Genomic DNA, 16,284 nt, shown 5'->3' with positions numbered 1-16,284 from the left:
ATTTCCGGGCTGGAGTGTATTAACTCACCAATAACAATAAAACTAATTTATTTATTTTGCCCAAGAAACATTTGATTTCCCATTTTACACAACAGATGGCAGTACCAGGATATTTTTAAGGTAATTGTAGACAATTTATTTTAAACTAGATGTAGGAAGGAAAGGTACTACTGTCCAGATTGTAACGTTGGCCTCTGTTTCTCATGCTTTGAAATTGATCACACAAGAAAAAAATTACTAATCTTTATTTATATTATACGTAAGTTTAATAAAAAAAAATGTAATGCTCAAAACACATATTTTTTAAATTTTCACCAACATTAAGTCATAGGGGCCCTGAATTTAATTCTCCAAAGGGTCTCCAAAAATTTAATTTTCCAAAATTTCAAGCTAAAACAAATTAAAAATGAATATATATATTGTTCGTACACATATTTTTATATAATTTTCAGGTATAAGAAAATCGGCCCTTTTATGACCGTTTTCTTGAAAATTAACCGATCGTTAAGGGGTTAATATAAGCCAATTTTTTATTCAGAGCTAGTATTTTTTATTCAGAGCTAAATGGCGAAATAGTATCGTCACATATCACGTGATAAAGGCGGAGCCAAGTGCCGCTTGGAGAACGAACTATGCATAGATCAACAAAGAAATTTTTTCATTTTAGTTACTTTTTATTTAATAATTACAATTAATAAAAATATGTATGAAGAACAGAATCGGAATATTAAGAGGCAAAATAGAAAGCAAATTTCCATTTTACTTTCGATATATGGTGTTTAAATTTTTTTCTAGCGATCTACACACTTCGCCAATGACGGTATTATTTCTAAATTCATATCCTGCTAAATAACTAAATTTTTTTTTGTCCTATATAAAACTAAAATAAATTAATTAAATTTAATTAATGAATTAATATTTGAAAAAACTGTATTAACATCAAGTGTCATTCACTACAAGTTCGAAAAAAAATGTTTTTGAACTTGAGTAGATGAATAAAAAATATTTTATTAACTATTGAAAATTTGAACAAGGTATATAAATATAAATAGTGAACTAGTAGTAGGAATATAAATATAAATAGTGAACAAGATATATAAATATAATAGTAGTAAAAGAGAGTGTGAACTAGTAGTAGGAATTGAAAAAAAAAGAAATATTTAGAGACAACAAAATATTAACATCCTAAACAAAGATTTAAAATTAAATGTTGACTTTGAAAATGTCTCATAAAATGAAGATTAATGAAATGTATATATTAAAATTTCAGAATTAAATACAATTCGACGTTTATCTTTCGATGCGTTTTCTTTGATGATTTTGAACCTCAGTGTAAATTAAAATCTCCAACAAAGTTCGTGGCCTTAAAATAGTTAGTAGTCACTAAATTTTAAAAAAAAAGTAGTTGTTAACTACATATGTATTAAAGTAACTATAGCTTTAGTAAACAACAAAAATAATGTATTTTTCTTACCCACTGGTTACTTTAATATACATTGATGAAAGTGAAAGCATGATTCAATCATTTTTGAATATTAAAATTTCCTATAAACGTGAAACCAAAGAGAAGATTTAAAAAAAACCTCCCAACACCTTAGCATTAGGTTCAAATCGAAGTGATTGGAAAAAATAATCTTTCAACTCAGAAATGATTGAGCAAGAAAAATAATGCTAAACTAGAGAAAAGGAATTTTCCATTTTTGAATAATTTGGCGAAGAATAAAACTTAAAAGACGTTGCAAATCGCTGTCAAACCTTTAAAGGACGTAAATTTTTAGGTTGATCTCTTAGACGTTGCGAAAAAAAATATCTATTTTTTTTTAAATTATCAAATTGATTTTGCTCGTCTTCGTCTGCACTGAAAAGAATTCATGGATATTTTTATAAGAAAGAAATTAGTAGATTAAATGCAAATTTAAGAGTTAAATGGAATTATAAAGCTAAAAAAAATAGGCAAAACTAGTGGGCTGCGCCCCTTGCTCGTTAACGCTCGCCAACCCCCAAAAATTGCTACTCAATCTTATATGGTTTGCTCTCCATACCAAGCTCGCTTCGCTCGCTACTAACTTAGGTACATTGCAAATGCACAAAATTCTAATAATTCAAAACAATCATTCAAATCCATATAAAAACTTTTTTTTAAAAAAAATATTACATCTTTTTAGTAAATACTAAGTCATTAAAATAAATTTGAATTCAAATAAATGACATGTAATTCATTAAACCTATTAGAAATGTGCTATAGTATAATTCGTGATTATAAATCAAAAATCGTCAAATAAATTCGTAATATATAAATTCGTGAAAAAAAGCGCTTTCGACAAAATACCAAAATAGAGATCTATCGACAAAGACTCGCTAGCTTAATAGTATGAGATTGCCGCAACTGATGCTCTCTGGTTATTTCAGTTTCCGTTTTCAAAAGCGCTATACGTTGAGCCACCTCAACTAGATTTGGCATGTGACATTTTTAGCGGCAATCATTGGTCGATTCGCCGGGTAAGAGAAATGGTAACGTAAACAAAACAAAGCAAACGTTGCCACCGGCGGAAAAGTAATACAGCCAAAATTTGGGAATTATATATATTAGATGCCATAACGATATATACAAAAAGTTCACGTTATGCTGTATAGAAAGTTTACACTAATGCTTCCCACTATCCTTTGTAAAGTATATTTTTAAATTCATTACCAAACATGAAAATAAAAATGCACGCGCTTTACTATCGCTTGAAAAATAAAATATTTCCGAAATTCCCAAATCAATATTTAAAGAGAATCAGAAAACCAAAAAATGGCAACGTGGAGTAATGCTTTCAGGTTTTTACAGAAAAACAGGTTTTGTTGTTTTGCACATCCACTTTCTACAATAATGATTTGTCAGATTTCAGTATTGCCTTAGCTCTTCTATTTTTCAAAATATAGTATTAACTTACAACCCTCAATGTGAGTATTTTTTGATTTTCATCTTTGACAAAATCTCTAATATATTAAGGGTTGTCATTATGAAACTCCCGCTATATTTCCATGTGTTTATCGACGACAAGTTAAAAAAAATCGTATTCACCTACTATGTGTTCCAGAGGGGAAAAAAAGATTTTCTTTAAAATAATTGTTTTAATGAAGAATAAATCAGTTATATACTTCAACTATTGTTTAGCACAGAACGCCAAGCTCCTAAAATGTTAAATATACGTTAACTAATTTTCAAAAATGTATGTCTTTCGACAAAAACGTCATTTTTTAAGCTGTTTTTTATTCAGAAAGAAACTTATTGTGTAACTGTGCCTGCAAACTATTGAATGTATATTTGACAGTGAGTGCATTTCAGTTCACTTGTGAGGGCGGAGTTATCGACAATGCCAACCTTCATCTTTCGAAAGGTGCCTCGTAATTGAATCAAGTTAGCATGTCTTTTATACCAGTGAATTGATGTTTATTAATCTTAGTGGTAGTTACGCCAAAATACTCCAACACCTATCAGCGTTAGAATTCGATGAACGGATACCATTAGTTGCTGAACTTGTGAAAGACCGGGAGAGCTGGATTAAGGTCACCGTTTTTTTCAGTGCTGAATGTGAGAGGTGTATTAACTTCACGGTCGTAGTCGCTCCTGTGTTGCCTTTAGCAGTCGAGTGTATGCAGGCTGACGTTGTGTATGATCGAGACGAGACTGAGTAGCAACAGCGTGACTAGGTGGATAATGTCGCAATCACAAGTAGCAACTCAACTGTTCAATGTGAACCATCCATCGTAGTAGGCATTACCAGATCGAAGTGGGCGTTACTGTGAAGATAAGCATGATCATATCACGTCCGTAAGTCACTAATGTGGGGGGAGGAGTTAACGACAATGTCAACCGCCATCTATGAAAAGGTACCCTATGATTGAATCAAGTTAGCATGTGTTATATACCAGTGAATTGATGCTTAATAATTGTAGTGGTAGTTATGCCACACGCTAAACAAATAAGCCATCTTCTGGTTATTTTAACCCCTTCTTTATTCTTTATTACCTAAATAGTGATTGGTCACAGTCTTAACACGTGCTCAATTTATTATTATTTACACCAAAGGGCGATACTGTGAGTTCCTGACATCCTGCCAATGACACTCCTGAATTTATCTTTTAATATTTTGTTAGTTGCTTTCCATTAATTTCAATAAAAGGCTAGCTCTGATCAATTCGGATCAAATGTTTATTAATTATGCAAATATGGCTGCAGCTATTTTTTTAAGCTGTTATACTTTATTAACAACCAATAACTATTTTAATTGATAATTGTTTCGGCAGAGCAGTTCTAGCTTAGGAAATGTAAATATTTTTGTTTCAAAATAAATAATGTTAGTTGCTAAAATATCAACGGAAATTTTCTCGACCTCTACAATTATTATTATTATTATTATTATTGTAATTATTATTATTATTAATTTATACTAATTTTTATGCATATCCTTTCGATTGAAAAAACATCTTGATGTCAAGTTAATGAGAAAATGTGTTTAAATTTAAAAAATATAGTTAAATAATCTAGTAAACTAAACTAGTAATCTAGTAAACTAGTTTTTTTCCGAACATCACTCCAGTGCACGCCCTTAAATAAACATTTGCTATTTCGTGAAATTTATATTATCCTCTAAAAGATATTTTAATGATATTGATAAATGTTTTTATATTATACTTTAATGATATCCATAAAATTTTGTCCATCAAAATCAAAACTATTTCTGCAAAAATCTTTATTTTCTTTACCATCTGCAACAAAATGCACATCAATTGAAATAATTTTCTAGATACAATGACTATCGCATAACGTAAACAGCCCGCATCGCGAAATGTGATGTCTTAGATGTTCGAACGCACACATCTTCTTTGAGATAAAAGAAAATATGAAACCATTTACTTAATGCTCCTCTTTCCAGGAAACATATTTGCGAAGAAAACCAAACATTCAACAACAGTTTCTAAGAACTCACTTCCTCAAAATTGCTTTTTATTTTTTTAAACTACATAAACACAACTAAAAAAAAAATTCCATCTTTGAAGAAATAAATAAAAGAAGACTAGCACCATTATGTTCCCAAATATGAGATACGCTTTGTTTTCTTACAGTTTATTTTTTTAAGGTCGTAAATTATTCACTAATATGAAACAGTAGAGCACAAAGTAAAACTCGAGAATTCAAAAGTATTTTTATTGCAACATATTTGGCTGCCTGAGCTTTTTTAGAATACCGTGTCATTGAAAATTGTTTAACATATTGTTTCAAAATAAAATGGGCTACAAAACTTTCAAGAGTAGCTAAAAAGTTTTCAAGCATGGATGAAATAAGTAAGATAAAACTGTCTGCATTACAAATAACTTTTATTATTTGAAAAGTGTTACATAAGCTCGTATTTTATTTATCGTAAAATATTCAAATAGATATTCGCGCAAACTGGAAAATTTTTAAAACTATGCGACGTTTAGTGTGAATTTATAACTATTTAGTTATACAAATCAATAAAAACAGAAAAAAACTAATCTAATTCTTTACGTGATTCTAAATAATTTACTAACTACGTTCCCAGTGCTGGTTGGGTTGATTATTTCTAGATAAAATACTTAGAAAAGTAAAATACGCATCATTTCAAATTTGAAAACTAATGTTACTGAGTCACATGTGTAGGTAAAAGATATCTACGTATCTTACAATAAATAAAAAAAAATCAAAATCAAAATAATATTTTTAAAAACCACGTTTTTTGTGGTGGAGAATAATAATTAAAAAACAAAAACTTGAAAAACGAAAAACGTGTGGCGCATGAAATACATAACAGTAACAGTATGTGTGCTCATGAGAATATGTGTATGTATATCTGTAATTGTATCTGAATGTGGATGTGCATGCGGAATATGTTTGTGTATATGCATGTGTATGTGTATGTGGTTGTTCATGTGTACGAGTAAGAAAATGAGTATATGTATGTGTATATGTACTGTTATGTATTTCATGCGTCCCACGTTTTTCGTTTTTCAAATTTTGTTTTTTAATTATTATTCTCCACTACAAAAACGTGGTTTTTAAAAATATTATTTTTATTTTCATTTATTTTTTTTTGTACTCACTTCCAAAATCTCAATTTTTTCACTCACTGTACACAAAACTTTTCAACCGACAAGTGACACTAATTTAAAATAATCGAATCGACGGCAAAAGACAATTCGCGAAAATATTAATTTTTCTTTAATTTTAATTTTATTTTACCTTGTCTTTTTTCTCTCCATTTTCCTGCATTGTCATCCGATTCTGAACTATGTACCAAATTTGAAGTCTGTAGCTAGTCGGGAAGTTAGTTTAAAATCGATTACAAAATTCCACCCGAACAGACACACACGAAGGCAAGTTGATATAAACGTGGTAATAAAATAGAAACAAATAAAGCGAATAAGAGAAAGAGAAACTATTATAAAAAGATTACAACAAAAATATCAGGACGCAACGCATGCCAGTAAGTTAGCCAAGCTGTTATTAATGTTTTTATTTTTATTATTATTATTATCATTATTTTTAGTATTTTTTGTTATTTTTAGTATTAATTATTATTTTTTATGATTATGAACAAAACTCATCCTTAAGGCTTTTTCGCAACATTGATAAAAAGTATTCTTCTGTTCTTTAGAATTATTATTGTCTTGTACGACGATTTTATATAAATATGAATCAGTAAGAAAGAAAAAAAAATTGTGAAGTCTGAAAAAACGTACGTTGGCTGGAACAAAAAACTAATCCAGCCCATTTGGGGACAGAAGAATAAATATCAATTAATGCAATTTTTGCAATCCATGACTTGAATTGCCGTGCTGTTTCTGAAAGTTCATTCTGCTATGACTTCCCTCTTTATGAAGGAGCGAAAAAAATGTATCAAAGCGTAAAGATGTTATGTCTAAAAATTGGATACCTGAAAGTGACATCATGGTAGGTAAATCGTAAGTATTTGCTGATTCAGCAGCCAATCAAATTCGTCACTTACGCGTGAGGTCGCTTACAGGTATCCAATTAAATTTCATGTAAGTCACATGGTTAGGCATAATGACTTTACTTCTTCTCAAGTTGCAAGTACCCAATTTTCCCTATTTTGTGATTAATTGTCATTATAATGGAATTATAACCGAAGTGTGAATCATTGAAAGATTATTATTTTTATCATTATTATTATCATTATTATTATTATTATTATTATTGCTTTAGATGTGTAGAAAGTCAGCGTTCTGTCTTTTCAAACTGATTACGTCCCGAAAGTGGAACGCCGCTATTAAATAGAAGACGTGAATAAAGACAGTCTTCATGTCAAATTAAACAAAAAGAAAACTACAGAGTCTCTCTCTGCATATTTGACAAGTATAATTTTCAGCAAGACTTTAAATGCAATTTTAAAAAAATTAATTTACCTGAAAAATGCACTTAATTTTTAAATCATGTCTTAGAAAAAGCATAAAATGCGTCGAATAAGTCTTCTTTTCATAAATATTGAAAACAAGTACTGCTAGAATTTGAAGTGATTTAAAAATTTGGATAAAACTGTGAGATGCCATTACTTACGAAATAAATATAAATAAAAATGTTATTACACTTTAAACGGTATTATTCAATCACATAAGGAAAAATAAAATATTTTCAGTTTAATAACTATGTATTTCCGTTTATACATTTAAAAATGAATAAAAAGTACGAGATTTGCGAATTTTTACTTACAAAATTCCAGAAAGTAAGAAAAAAACTAGTGAGTTATTAAGAATTTCCTCATTATTAAAAAAAAACATTTTCTTTATTTTAATTATTTACAATATGCACTTACGTTAAAAAATGGCGTGCATTTAGGAAAAACATTTATTATCTTCTCTTGAAAAATTAAAGTTAGACGATGTAAATAGTATCATACTATCTAGCATACATGACAATCAAGTTTTAATAAAATATGTCTGTATTATACAATATTCAAGCATGTTTATTTGTTACGCAGCCTTTAAGTATATTCACTTATACTTAAAATTGTACCGTGAAATTTATTTTGTTTCGTTTCGGTTTTCTTTAGTATTCATTACATTTCATCATTATATACACTTTTAAAAAATTAACATTTTCTTTTAAGAATTAAGGTTCATTTTAAAATATTTCGATTTAAAATTAAGGCTTTTTATCCTATATTTCAGAGTTTTGTGAAACTTCTAGGCGTTCTTTAATCGTGATACTGTAACAGAATAATGACTTACTTTGTAACTCAGTAGATGGCACTACTAAAGCTAACAAATCCAAAATATTTAAGACAATATCCCCCATCATATATTTTTAAAGTAAAAAGAATTTGTCTTCATCATTAAATTACAATATGAAACAAAATCATTTTCCAATTTTAAAAGTCTTTTTATTTGGAAAATCTCTTCATAAGGATTTTTAATTTTAACCAAAATAAATAATGTCAACTTTCCTTTCATGGTTCTTACTTTTCCTGAATCTAAAATCTTAAAACAACTTCCTCTTATCATGTGTGTTTAAGATCAAGCAATTTGTCACCAGTATTAAAGCCCATTACCTAACTAAACAATTTTCATACTTGAAAGCTTTTTTATTTGAAAACTCTGTTCAAATTTTTTTTTTCGCTTTATAATACTTTCACACAAAATAAAGTTATTCAACTTTCATTTTAATGATTTTTACTTTCCGAAATCAAAAAGTTTTAGACTAAGCCAAAACTTAACCACCACTTTCAGCTGCCATATTTCTTAAACAGCAAACAATTTGTCTGCTGAATAAAGTCTTTTTAGTTGAAAATGCTGAACAAAACTAATTTATTTTCGTACGTATTTTAATTCTTCAACATAAAATAAGATAATCCAAATTTTTCAATGGTGCTTACTTTTCCAAATATTTATTTTAAATAATCACGCAGATTTTCTTCATTAAATATTGAGTTACCAATGGCACCTTTGTTACGTCCGACTCCAAACCCTTACCAAAAAAATGGTAGATATATTTCTCATGCAAGTTTGTCCGTTTGAATGAAAAATTTAAAAAAAGAACGAGCACCGTAATTTTAAAAAAATAAATAAATAAAAATATTCTTCCAAACCAAAACATTTCCTAATTTTATGAAAATAGAATTAATATTTAAAGATATTTTTTCATTTAAATAGCATTTGTAATAAAAAGAAATAGTTGCACCCCTTGCTGCATTATTGGAAAAAAAAATTATGAAAACTCTTGTGGAAAAGACAGAAATATTATGAAAATCAGATGAACTGTAGTCGAGAGTTTGCATTGTCAAGAGCGCCATTTCGTTTAAATTTGTATTGAAAGCACCATTCATAAACAAACTTCAAAGGCATTATTACAAGGAATTTCCTCACCATTTTGAAAGCGTGGATATAGAGTACAAGCTAATATGAATAGTTCGCACAGACGTACTGTGGGCCAGTACAAGATCTTTGGCAAAAGACTATGATCTATCACAGACTATGATCTTTGGCAAAAAGTAAAAAATTAATTTTTCAACTAAAATATGCGTTGGCAGTTTTAATATGTCCCAAATTAAGTACTTATAATCATTCCAAACATTATAATTTACTTTTTGGACCGACGAGAGTACAATTTAATGAAAAATATGTTAAAAAAATTGTTTTGAATGTAACTTTTAAATTTTTATTTCAGAAATATATATAGGAATTTCACCTTACTATTACATTTTTATCAGAGTAATTAGTGTTAAATTATAGTACAATTTTTCAATTTGTTGGATTAGTTAATACTCTTGACAAACTTATAGTTTATATCTTATCAATTGACATTTTGCAATGTTTGAATGACTATCGAAAATTAGTTCCAAAAAGTTCCACGAGGTAATTAGCTAAACCTTTTTTTTTGTTGTCTTCTCTGATATTTCTTCTTTCGAAAAAACGTGCCCCATTTTGCTCGTATCGCAAGGGTGGACTAAATATACCGAAAAATAAAAATTATGTTTTTTTTCATGTTTTCGATTTATTTTGTAATTAATTCGTGTTATTTTGTAATATTACTTCGGAAATATAATTTGCTTTTCATTTTTAATATAAAATTACGAAAATTATTATATTTTCATTGCCATATTTAATTATTTAAGGGCACTATATTATTTTTTTATTTGTGCTCGCCATATTTCAGTCGCCATTTTGGTTTTTTGGGGTATTTTTAATGTATTTCAAAATTTCAACTATGAATTCAATTTACCTGCACATAAAAACCCCTAAATACAAATTTTGAAACAAATTTTATCGAAATACTAATTTTGGCCACGAAACCTTGGATGCTGGCCCACTGTGAGATATTGATTTTAAATGTAGTATTTGTTTAGCCTATGTTGTAGTCAGTGATGCAAAATAGAGTCCAGCCGTCTTATTGTATTTATCAGCTGAAGCATTAATTGATGTATCACCCGCAAAAGTAGGGTAATCAATGAGGCATTCATTGTTGCTACTGTTAAGGAATTTTCAACTTGTAATTATAAGCTTGTAATAATAGCTTGTAATTGATGCTACTGTTAAGGAATTTTAAGCATATAGTTATAACCTTGTAATTATAGTTTGTAATAATAGCTTGTAATTAATGCTATGTTGAGGAATTTCAGGCTTGCATAGTTATAACCTTATCAATTTGTAATTGGTGCTGTGTTAAGGCATTTTTAGCTTGTAGTTATAATCTTGTAATAATAGCTGGTAATTGATGCTACTGTTAATGCTGCTACTGCTACCGTGCGCATGTAGAATCGCGCAACTACAGGTGTGTAATCACGGTCCTGATGGCAATAAATCTGCTGTTGTTTTATGATGTAAATAAATTTTTAAACAGCAAAATATTTAGCTCTAGGAAAATATTTTATGAAAAAAATTATAATATGATTTGATTTTCAAATAAATTAAATATGAAATTTTTAAGGCATTGAAGTAAATTATAAATAAAGGTCACCTATAAAATTTAAATCTAAATTTGCTTATCTGTGTGGTTACCCATAAAACTTCGAAAAAAAGATTAAAAATAAGAAAAGTTTTATTCAAAATAACTAATTTTTTACCATAGAATGGTACCAGTACATATATTTTTTTATATAAAAAAAACTTATTTTGTTAATATATATTTCGCCAATGTGCTTTTTCTTAATAAAATTGTTTTTTTATTCCTTTGCAGATAACACTCATTCAAAAGGTCCTAATCATCAAAAAAAATAGACATAGTTCTTTTCTTAAAATAGAATAATTTCCGAATTATTTATGGGAAAAATTAATTTAGGTATCAATAAATATATAATTTGCCTATGCTTTGTTTAATACGGCGATGTTTCCTTTGCTTTAACAATTATATTCATTTTGGAAGCAAAAAATCAAGAAATTTGCCTCAAGGCCACGATATTTATTCTGGCACCAAAAAGATATTGAAAATTTAGCTTATAGTTTGAAGTATAAAGTGTTGTTTAAAACAAAATAGCTAAAACTATAAAAATTATTATTAGTTAAATTCTATTTCAGCAAATAATAACCTTTCTCTTGCTTTAGAAAAGGAGAAAGAACTTGAAGAAGTAAAACATATTTAATTAATTTCAGATATTTTTGTTGTTAAATGGAAATTGTTTTTTTTATGCACATATTTCGTTTGTAATTCCACAAATGGCACCCATTTTTGAAGAACAAAATTTCCGCATTTGAACGAAAATAGCCCTACACTTTCACCACGATAAAATTTTATTCAAAAAGAGTTGATAACAAAAGTGCTTTTCCAATACACTTAGAAAATCAGTAAAACACTTTTGGGGATTAAAATTTTGAAGAAAAATTTATTATCAGCTTAAAAGGACTTGAATTTGTTTTATAATGACATAGTCACTTTTGTGAATGCGCGTTTCATCGGCTGCATTAACATTTTTATTTATTTTTGATTTGGAGAGAAATTTACTTTCGTCTATATTTCCCAGATGAGTCCACATTGGAAATAAACATTTGAAAAATTTGTTTAACATAATCCAAGAAAATAGCATTATCCACTTTTGAAAGGAAAAAAATTATTGAAAAACACCTACACTTTGCCTCCAAATATAACTCATTTTTATTGCATAAATTTTCACTAATTCACTCAGATCGAATTTTAAAATATATTTTCGATAGATTAAGAAAAATCAATAAACAAATTTCTGAATTTATTTTATTATTTTAGTGCTCGAACATTAAATAAATAATGAAATAGTTACATTTCCTCTAATGATTCCCTTTTATTTGATTTAAAGTTGACTACAGTGTTAGAAATTTCGCTGAAAACATTTTCAAGTAACAATTTATTTAATTGTTGTTTTACCATATTCAACCAATACAATGAAAAAAGCGTAAAAAATGATTTTCAAATTGTTAACTGTTATAAATGTTATTTATTGGCTGTTTTCAACTACTCCGCTTAAACAATTAGAATTTTATTTGCATCAACTAAACTCACTAATGAAGCCACTAAGCTCCTTGCAGCTGGGTGCATAATATAGCCAAGAAGGCTACTATGTTAATTTCATGACCAACAGAACGGGGGTTTGGATCCCATTGCAGAAACCATTTTATTTCATTCAATCCTTCAACTCATGAAGAGTTCCTAGTGTTATGCACTCCCCAATTGACCACCCTGGGTTATTATAATACAAACCTCTCATTAACGGATAGATAACACCATAGAGCAAGTAAGCACCAAAGAGTCTAGTATTTTCCATCTCTCATGATAGATGGTACCACTATATAAACTAATAATGTAACATTCCACGATTCATTTAACAAAACACAACTCAACCACAGTCTAATTCCAATGCTCATTACCTGACGAAACTCCTAACTACAATATTCAGTTAAATTTCATTTTTATGATTTGAATCCATGCTAGTTGCAAATAGTTGCAAAACCGTTTAGTTTTGTATTCGCGATTCCTTTAACCATACTAGTTGCAACGGTTTCAAAACAGCATAGGTAAAGAAATGTACCTAACCGTAAACTCTACGGTTAATTGAATAGACAGACTGTTTCTGGTTAATTTACTGTAATTTTGGAATGAAAATTCTAATATATTCGGTTTTTAAAAATACAAAACTTTACCACTTATTTTCTGGTTATAAATTATTGCAGCTAATACCACGTGTATTGCAAACATAAATATATAATTATAATATTTTTTTATACGTTTATAAGACTATGTTCATCTAAGTAAAGAGATGTTAACTTCAGTGGCAGTTATTTAATGTAGTCGTTTCAATGATGAAAACTATAATAATAATCGTAATTATTTTTACGCATAATAATAATCGTAACAACATCCTTCAATGAATTTTTTACAATCTCAATATTTAACGACCAACATTTAGTTATAGATTATTCCTTAAACTTTTGCGTAACTTAAACGCTATCTTATAAAAACAAAAGCACACATTGCAAAATTTTAGTCTGTAATATCATATTAAATAAAGTTGAATCACAATCTTTAGGTAGTTTTCTCAGATTTTTCATAGTTTTTCAGATATCTCATAAGTTTCGTTTATGCTTTTCTGAGATATTTTATAGTTTTCATACTTTTAGAAATTTTTTTAAATGCTTCTTAGCTTTTATTCAGATATATTATAGTTTTCAGACAGTTATCTCTCAGTTTTAGTTTATTGTTTTCTGTGAGATTTCTTGGTTTTTATTCAAGTATCTTATAGTTAAGACTAATATTTCTTAATCGTTTAAGAGTTTTTATTCAGACATATTGTACTTTTCAGTCAGATGCATCATTGTTTCGATTAACGGTTTTCTAAGATATTTCATGGTTTTTACAGATATCTTATAACTTTGATAAAAACGTTTTAGTAGCTTTTCTTCGGACATATAATAATAATAGTTTTCAGTTATAAATCACATATCTTTGTTTCATAGATCTCTGATATATTTTATTCTATTTTTTTAGATATATTATAGTTACGACTCAAAGTTTTCTTGCATCGAAATCATATTTACCACTTGTTGAAACCATGAAAGAAGATAGGTGATATTTACTTCCCTTAATTAGTCAATAAAGTAATCAAAAATTGGAAACAATTATAGTATTTCTCATTTAAAACCATCAAAATAATCCAGAATGTTAATCAAAATGTTAAAAATTAACATAATTTTCTCGAATTAATCGTTATACTTATGAATATTTAACAGTCGCTAATGAAATAAATGGTTTCGTTTTTCTTTTTACCACAACTATCATCTAAAATAAAAGAGTCTCTTAATATCAAATTTTATGTTTAAAACACATCTCATTAACATCATAAGGTAAACAAAATCATAAACTATTTCACAATGAAATTTGATGTCGTAATGAAGTTAAATTACTCGTGAAAATATGCAATATGCTTATAGCTCGCAATTGACTTCGATCATAAAATTCTTTATATCGTCATAAATTTTTATTGCACATCCTATTTAAAATTTTATTGTCCATTATTCAAATTAATTAGCGGTAAAAAATATAGGTATTCATTTCGCTATTAATATTCCTTTATGTCAAACTGATCACACTAAAAATTTAAATATGTAAAACATCAAATTACTTTTGTAATGGTTTCATAAAATCGTTAATTTTTACTTACGATTGAATCTAAATGTTTTACTTATTTTTAACATGCACTATTATTAACTTGATTTTGTATGGTTTATGAATATATTTCGTTTTAAGTTTGAAGAATGTTTCATATTTTTCTTACTTGAGTGTTCTTGCTAATTAGTTATGAAGTATTTACTGTTCTATTAAATAAGGATGTTGGAATTCATAATCATGTTGGGTCCCTCAAGATTAATACAATGCATTCAAAGTAATACTTTTTGATCACTCAAAATAAAGTCGCTAATCTAAGACACTTTAAGTATTTTGGCTAATGTGATGTGGGATATATAAATAAAACAGGTCATTGTGAAAATTCAAAATAATGGGATTAATGTAAAACACTCAATATAAGGGGGTTATTGCGAGACGCTCAAAATTAGGAGATAAAATTTGAGACATTAATATACTGCCAATTTTCATAAAACTTAAAATAGGTTTATTCTTATTCTGTAGGTGATTGACTAGATTATTAATACCTGTTCGAAGTTTGTTCAAGATATGAAATTTTAAAAAAAATCTAAAAACTCTACATTGAAAGTTTTTACTTTTCAAAGCTTCAATTTCACATCACTTAAATAATATATCCCTTTAGGATTTAACTTAATAAGAAACTAAGATTATTTTAATCTGTTAAAACTTGAAATATAATTAACGTAACTTTCATTAACGATACAAATCAGAGGGCTAATATGAAGCACTATTCAAGGCTAATGTCAGACATGACAGACAATGAGTTGGGCAAGTAGTAGACGCAGCTTTATTTTTTTTTATAATTTTATCTCCTGATCATTCATTACTTGATATACACTCATGTCCATAAATTAAGGATAATGAAGTTCAGGCACAGAAAGAGACAGAAACCAAACAAATTTGTCTTATTTGTAAAGTCTATGTATTAAACAAAAGGTAAAGAGCAAAAAAGATGCTATATGTTTGACATAATTAATAAAAATTGCGATTTTTACTCCCTGGAGAAAATTTCAAAAAAGAACATATTTACAAAAAACAGTATAACATGGCTTGTATGATGGTTAATACGGAATATGTCTCCCGGACGATGCAATACAGGCCGTACAATGTCTAGGCATGCTGAGTATCAAATTATCAATCTGATCTTGGGGAATATTACACCACTCATCAAGCAATATGCCCTCCGAAAGTCCGGTAGACAGGTGGGAGGGGGTTGACGGGCTGCAATTCGTCGGCCAAGCATATCCTACACATGCTCAATTGGATTCAAGTCCGGTGAGTATGCTGGTCAATCCATACGGGTGATATCCTCCGATTGAAGGCATTCGTCTACAATGTTTGCACGGTGAGGACGGGCGTTGTCGTCCATAAACAGAAATTCAGCACCCATGGTGCCCCGAAACAAACGTACATGTTGTTCCAGAATGACATCATTATAGATGTGGCCTGTCATCGTTACACTCTGAACATGCAGGTCAGTTCTGGAACCAAGAATAATTCCTCCCCAAACGAGCCATCCTGCACCACCGTAACTGTGTCGTTCAATGGTGTTGTCTTGGTGGCAACGGGTACCTGGCGCTCTCCATCTGAAAGTCCGGCGAGAATCAGACTGCAAACTAAACCTGGACTCGTTGGAAAACATCACACAAGACCAC

Source organism: Parasteatoda tepidariorum, chromosome 8 (genome assembly GCF_982258835.1).
Source record: "Parasteatoda tepidariorum strain Cologne lab strain chromosome 8, Ptep-v5.0, whole genome shotgun sequence".
NCBI lineage: Eukaryota > Metazoa > Arthropoda > Arachnida > Araneae > Theridiidae > Parasteatoda > Parasteatoda tepidariorum.
Note: the sequence above shows the minus strand (reverse complement) of the source record.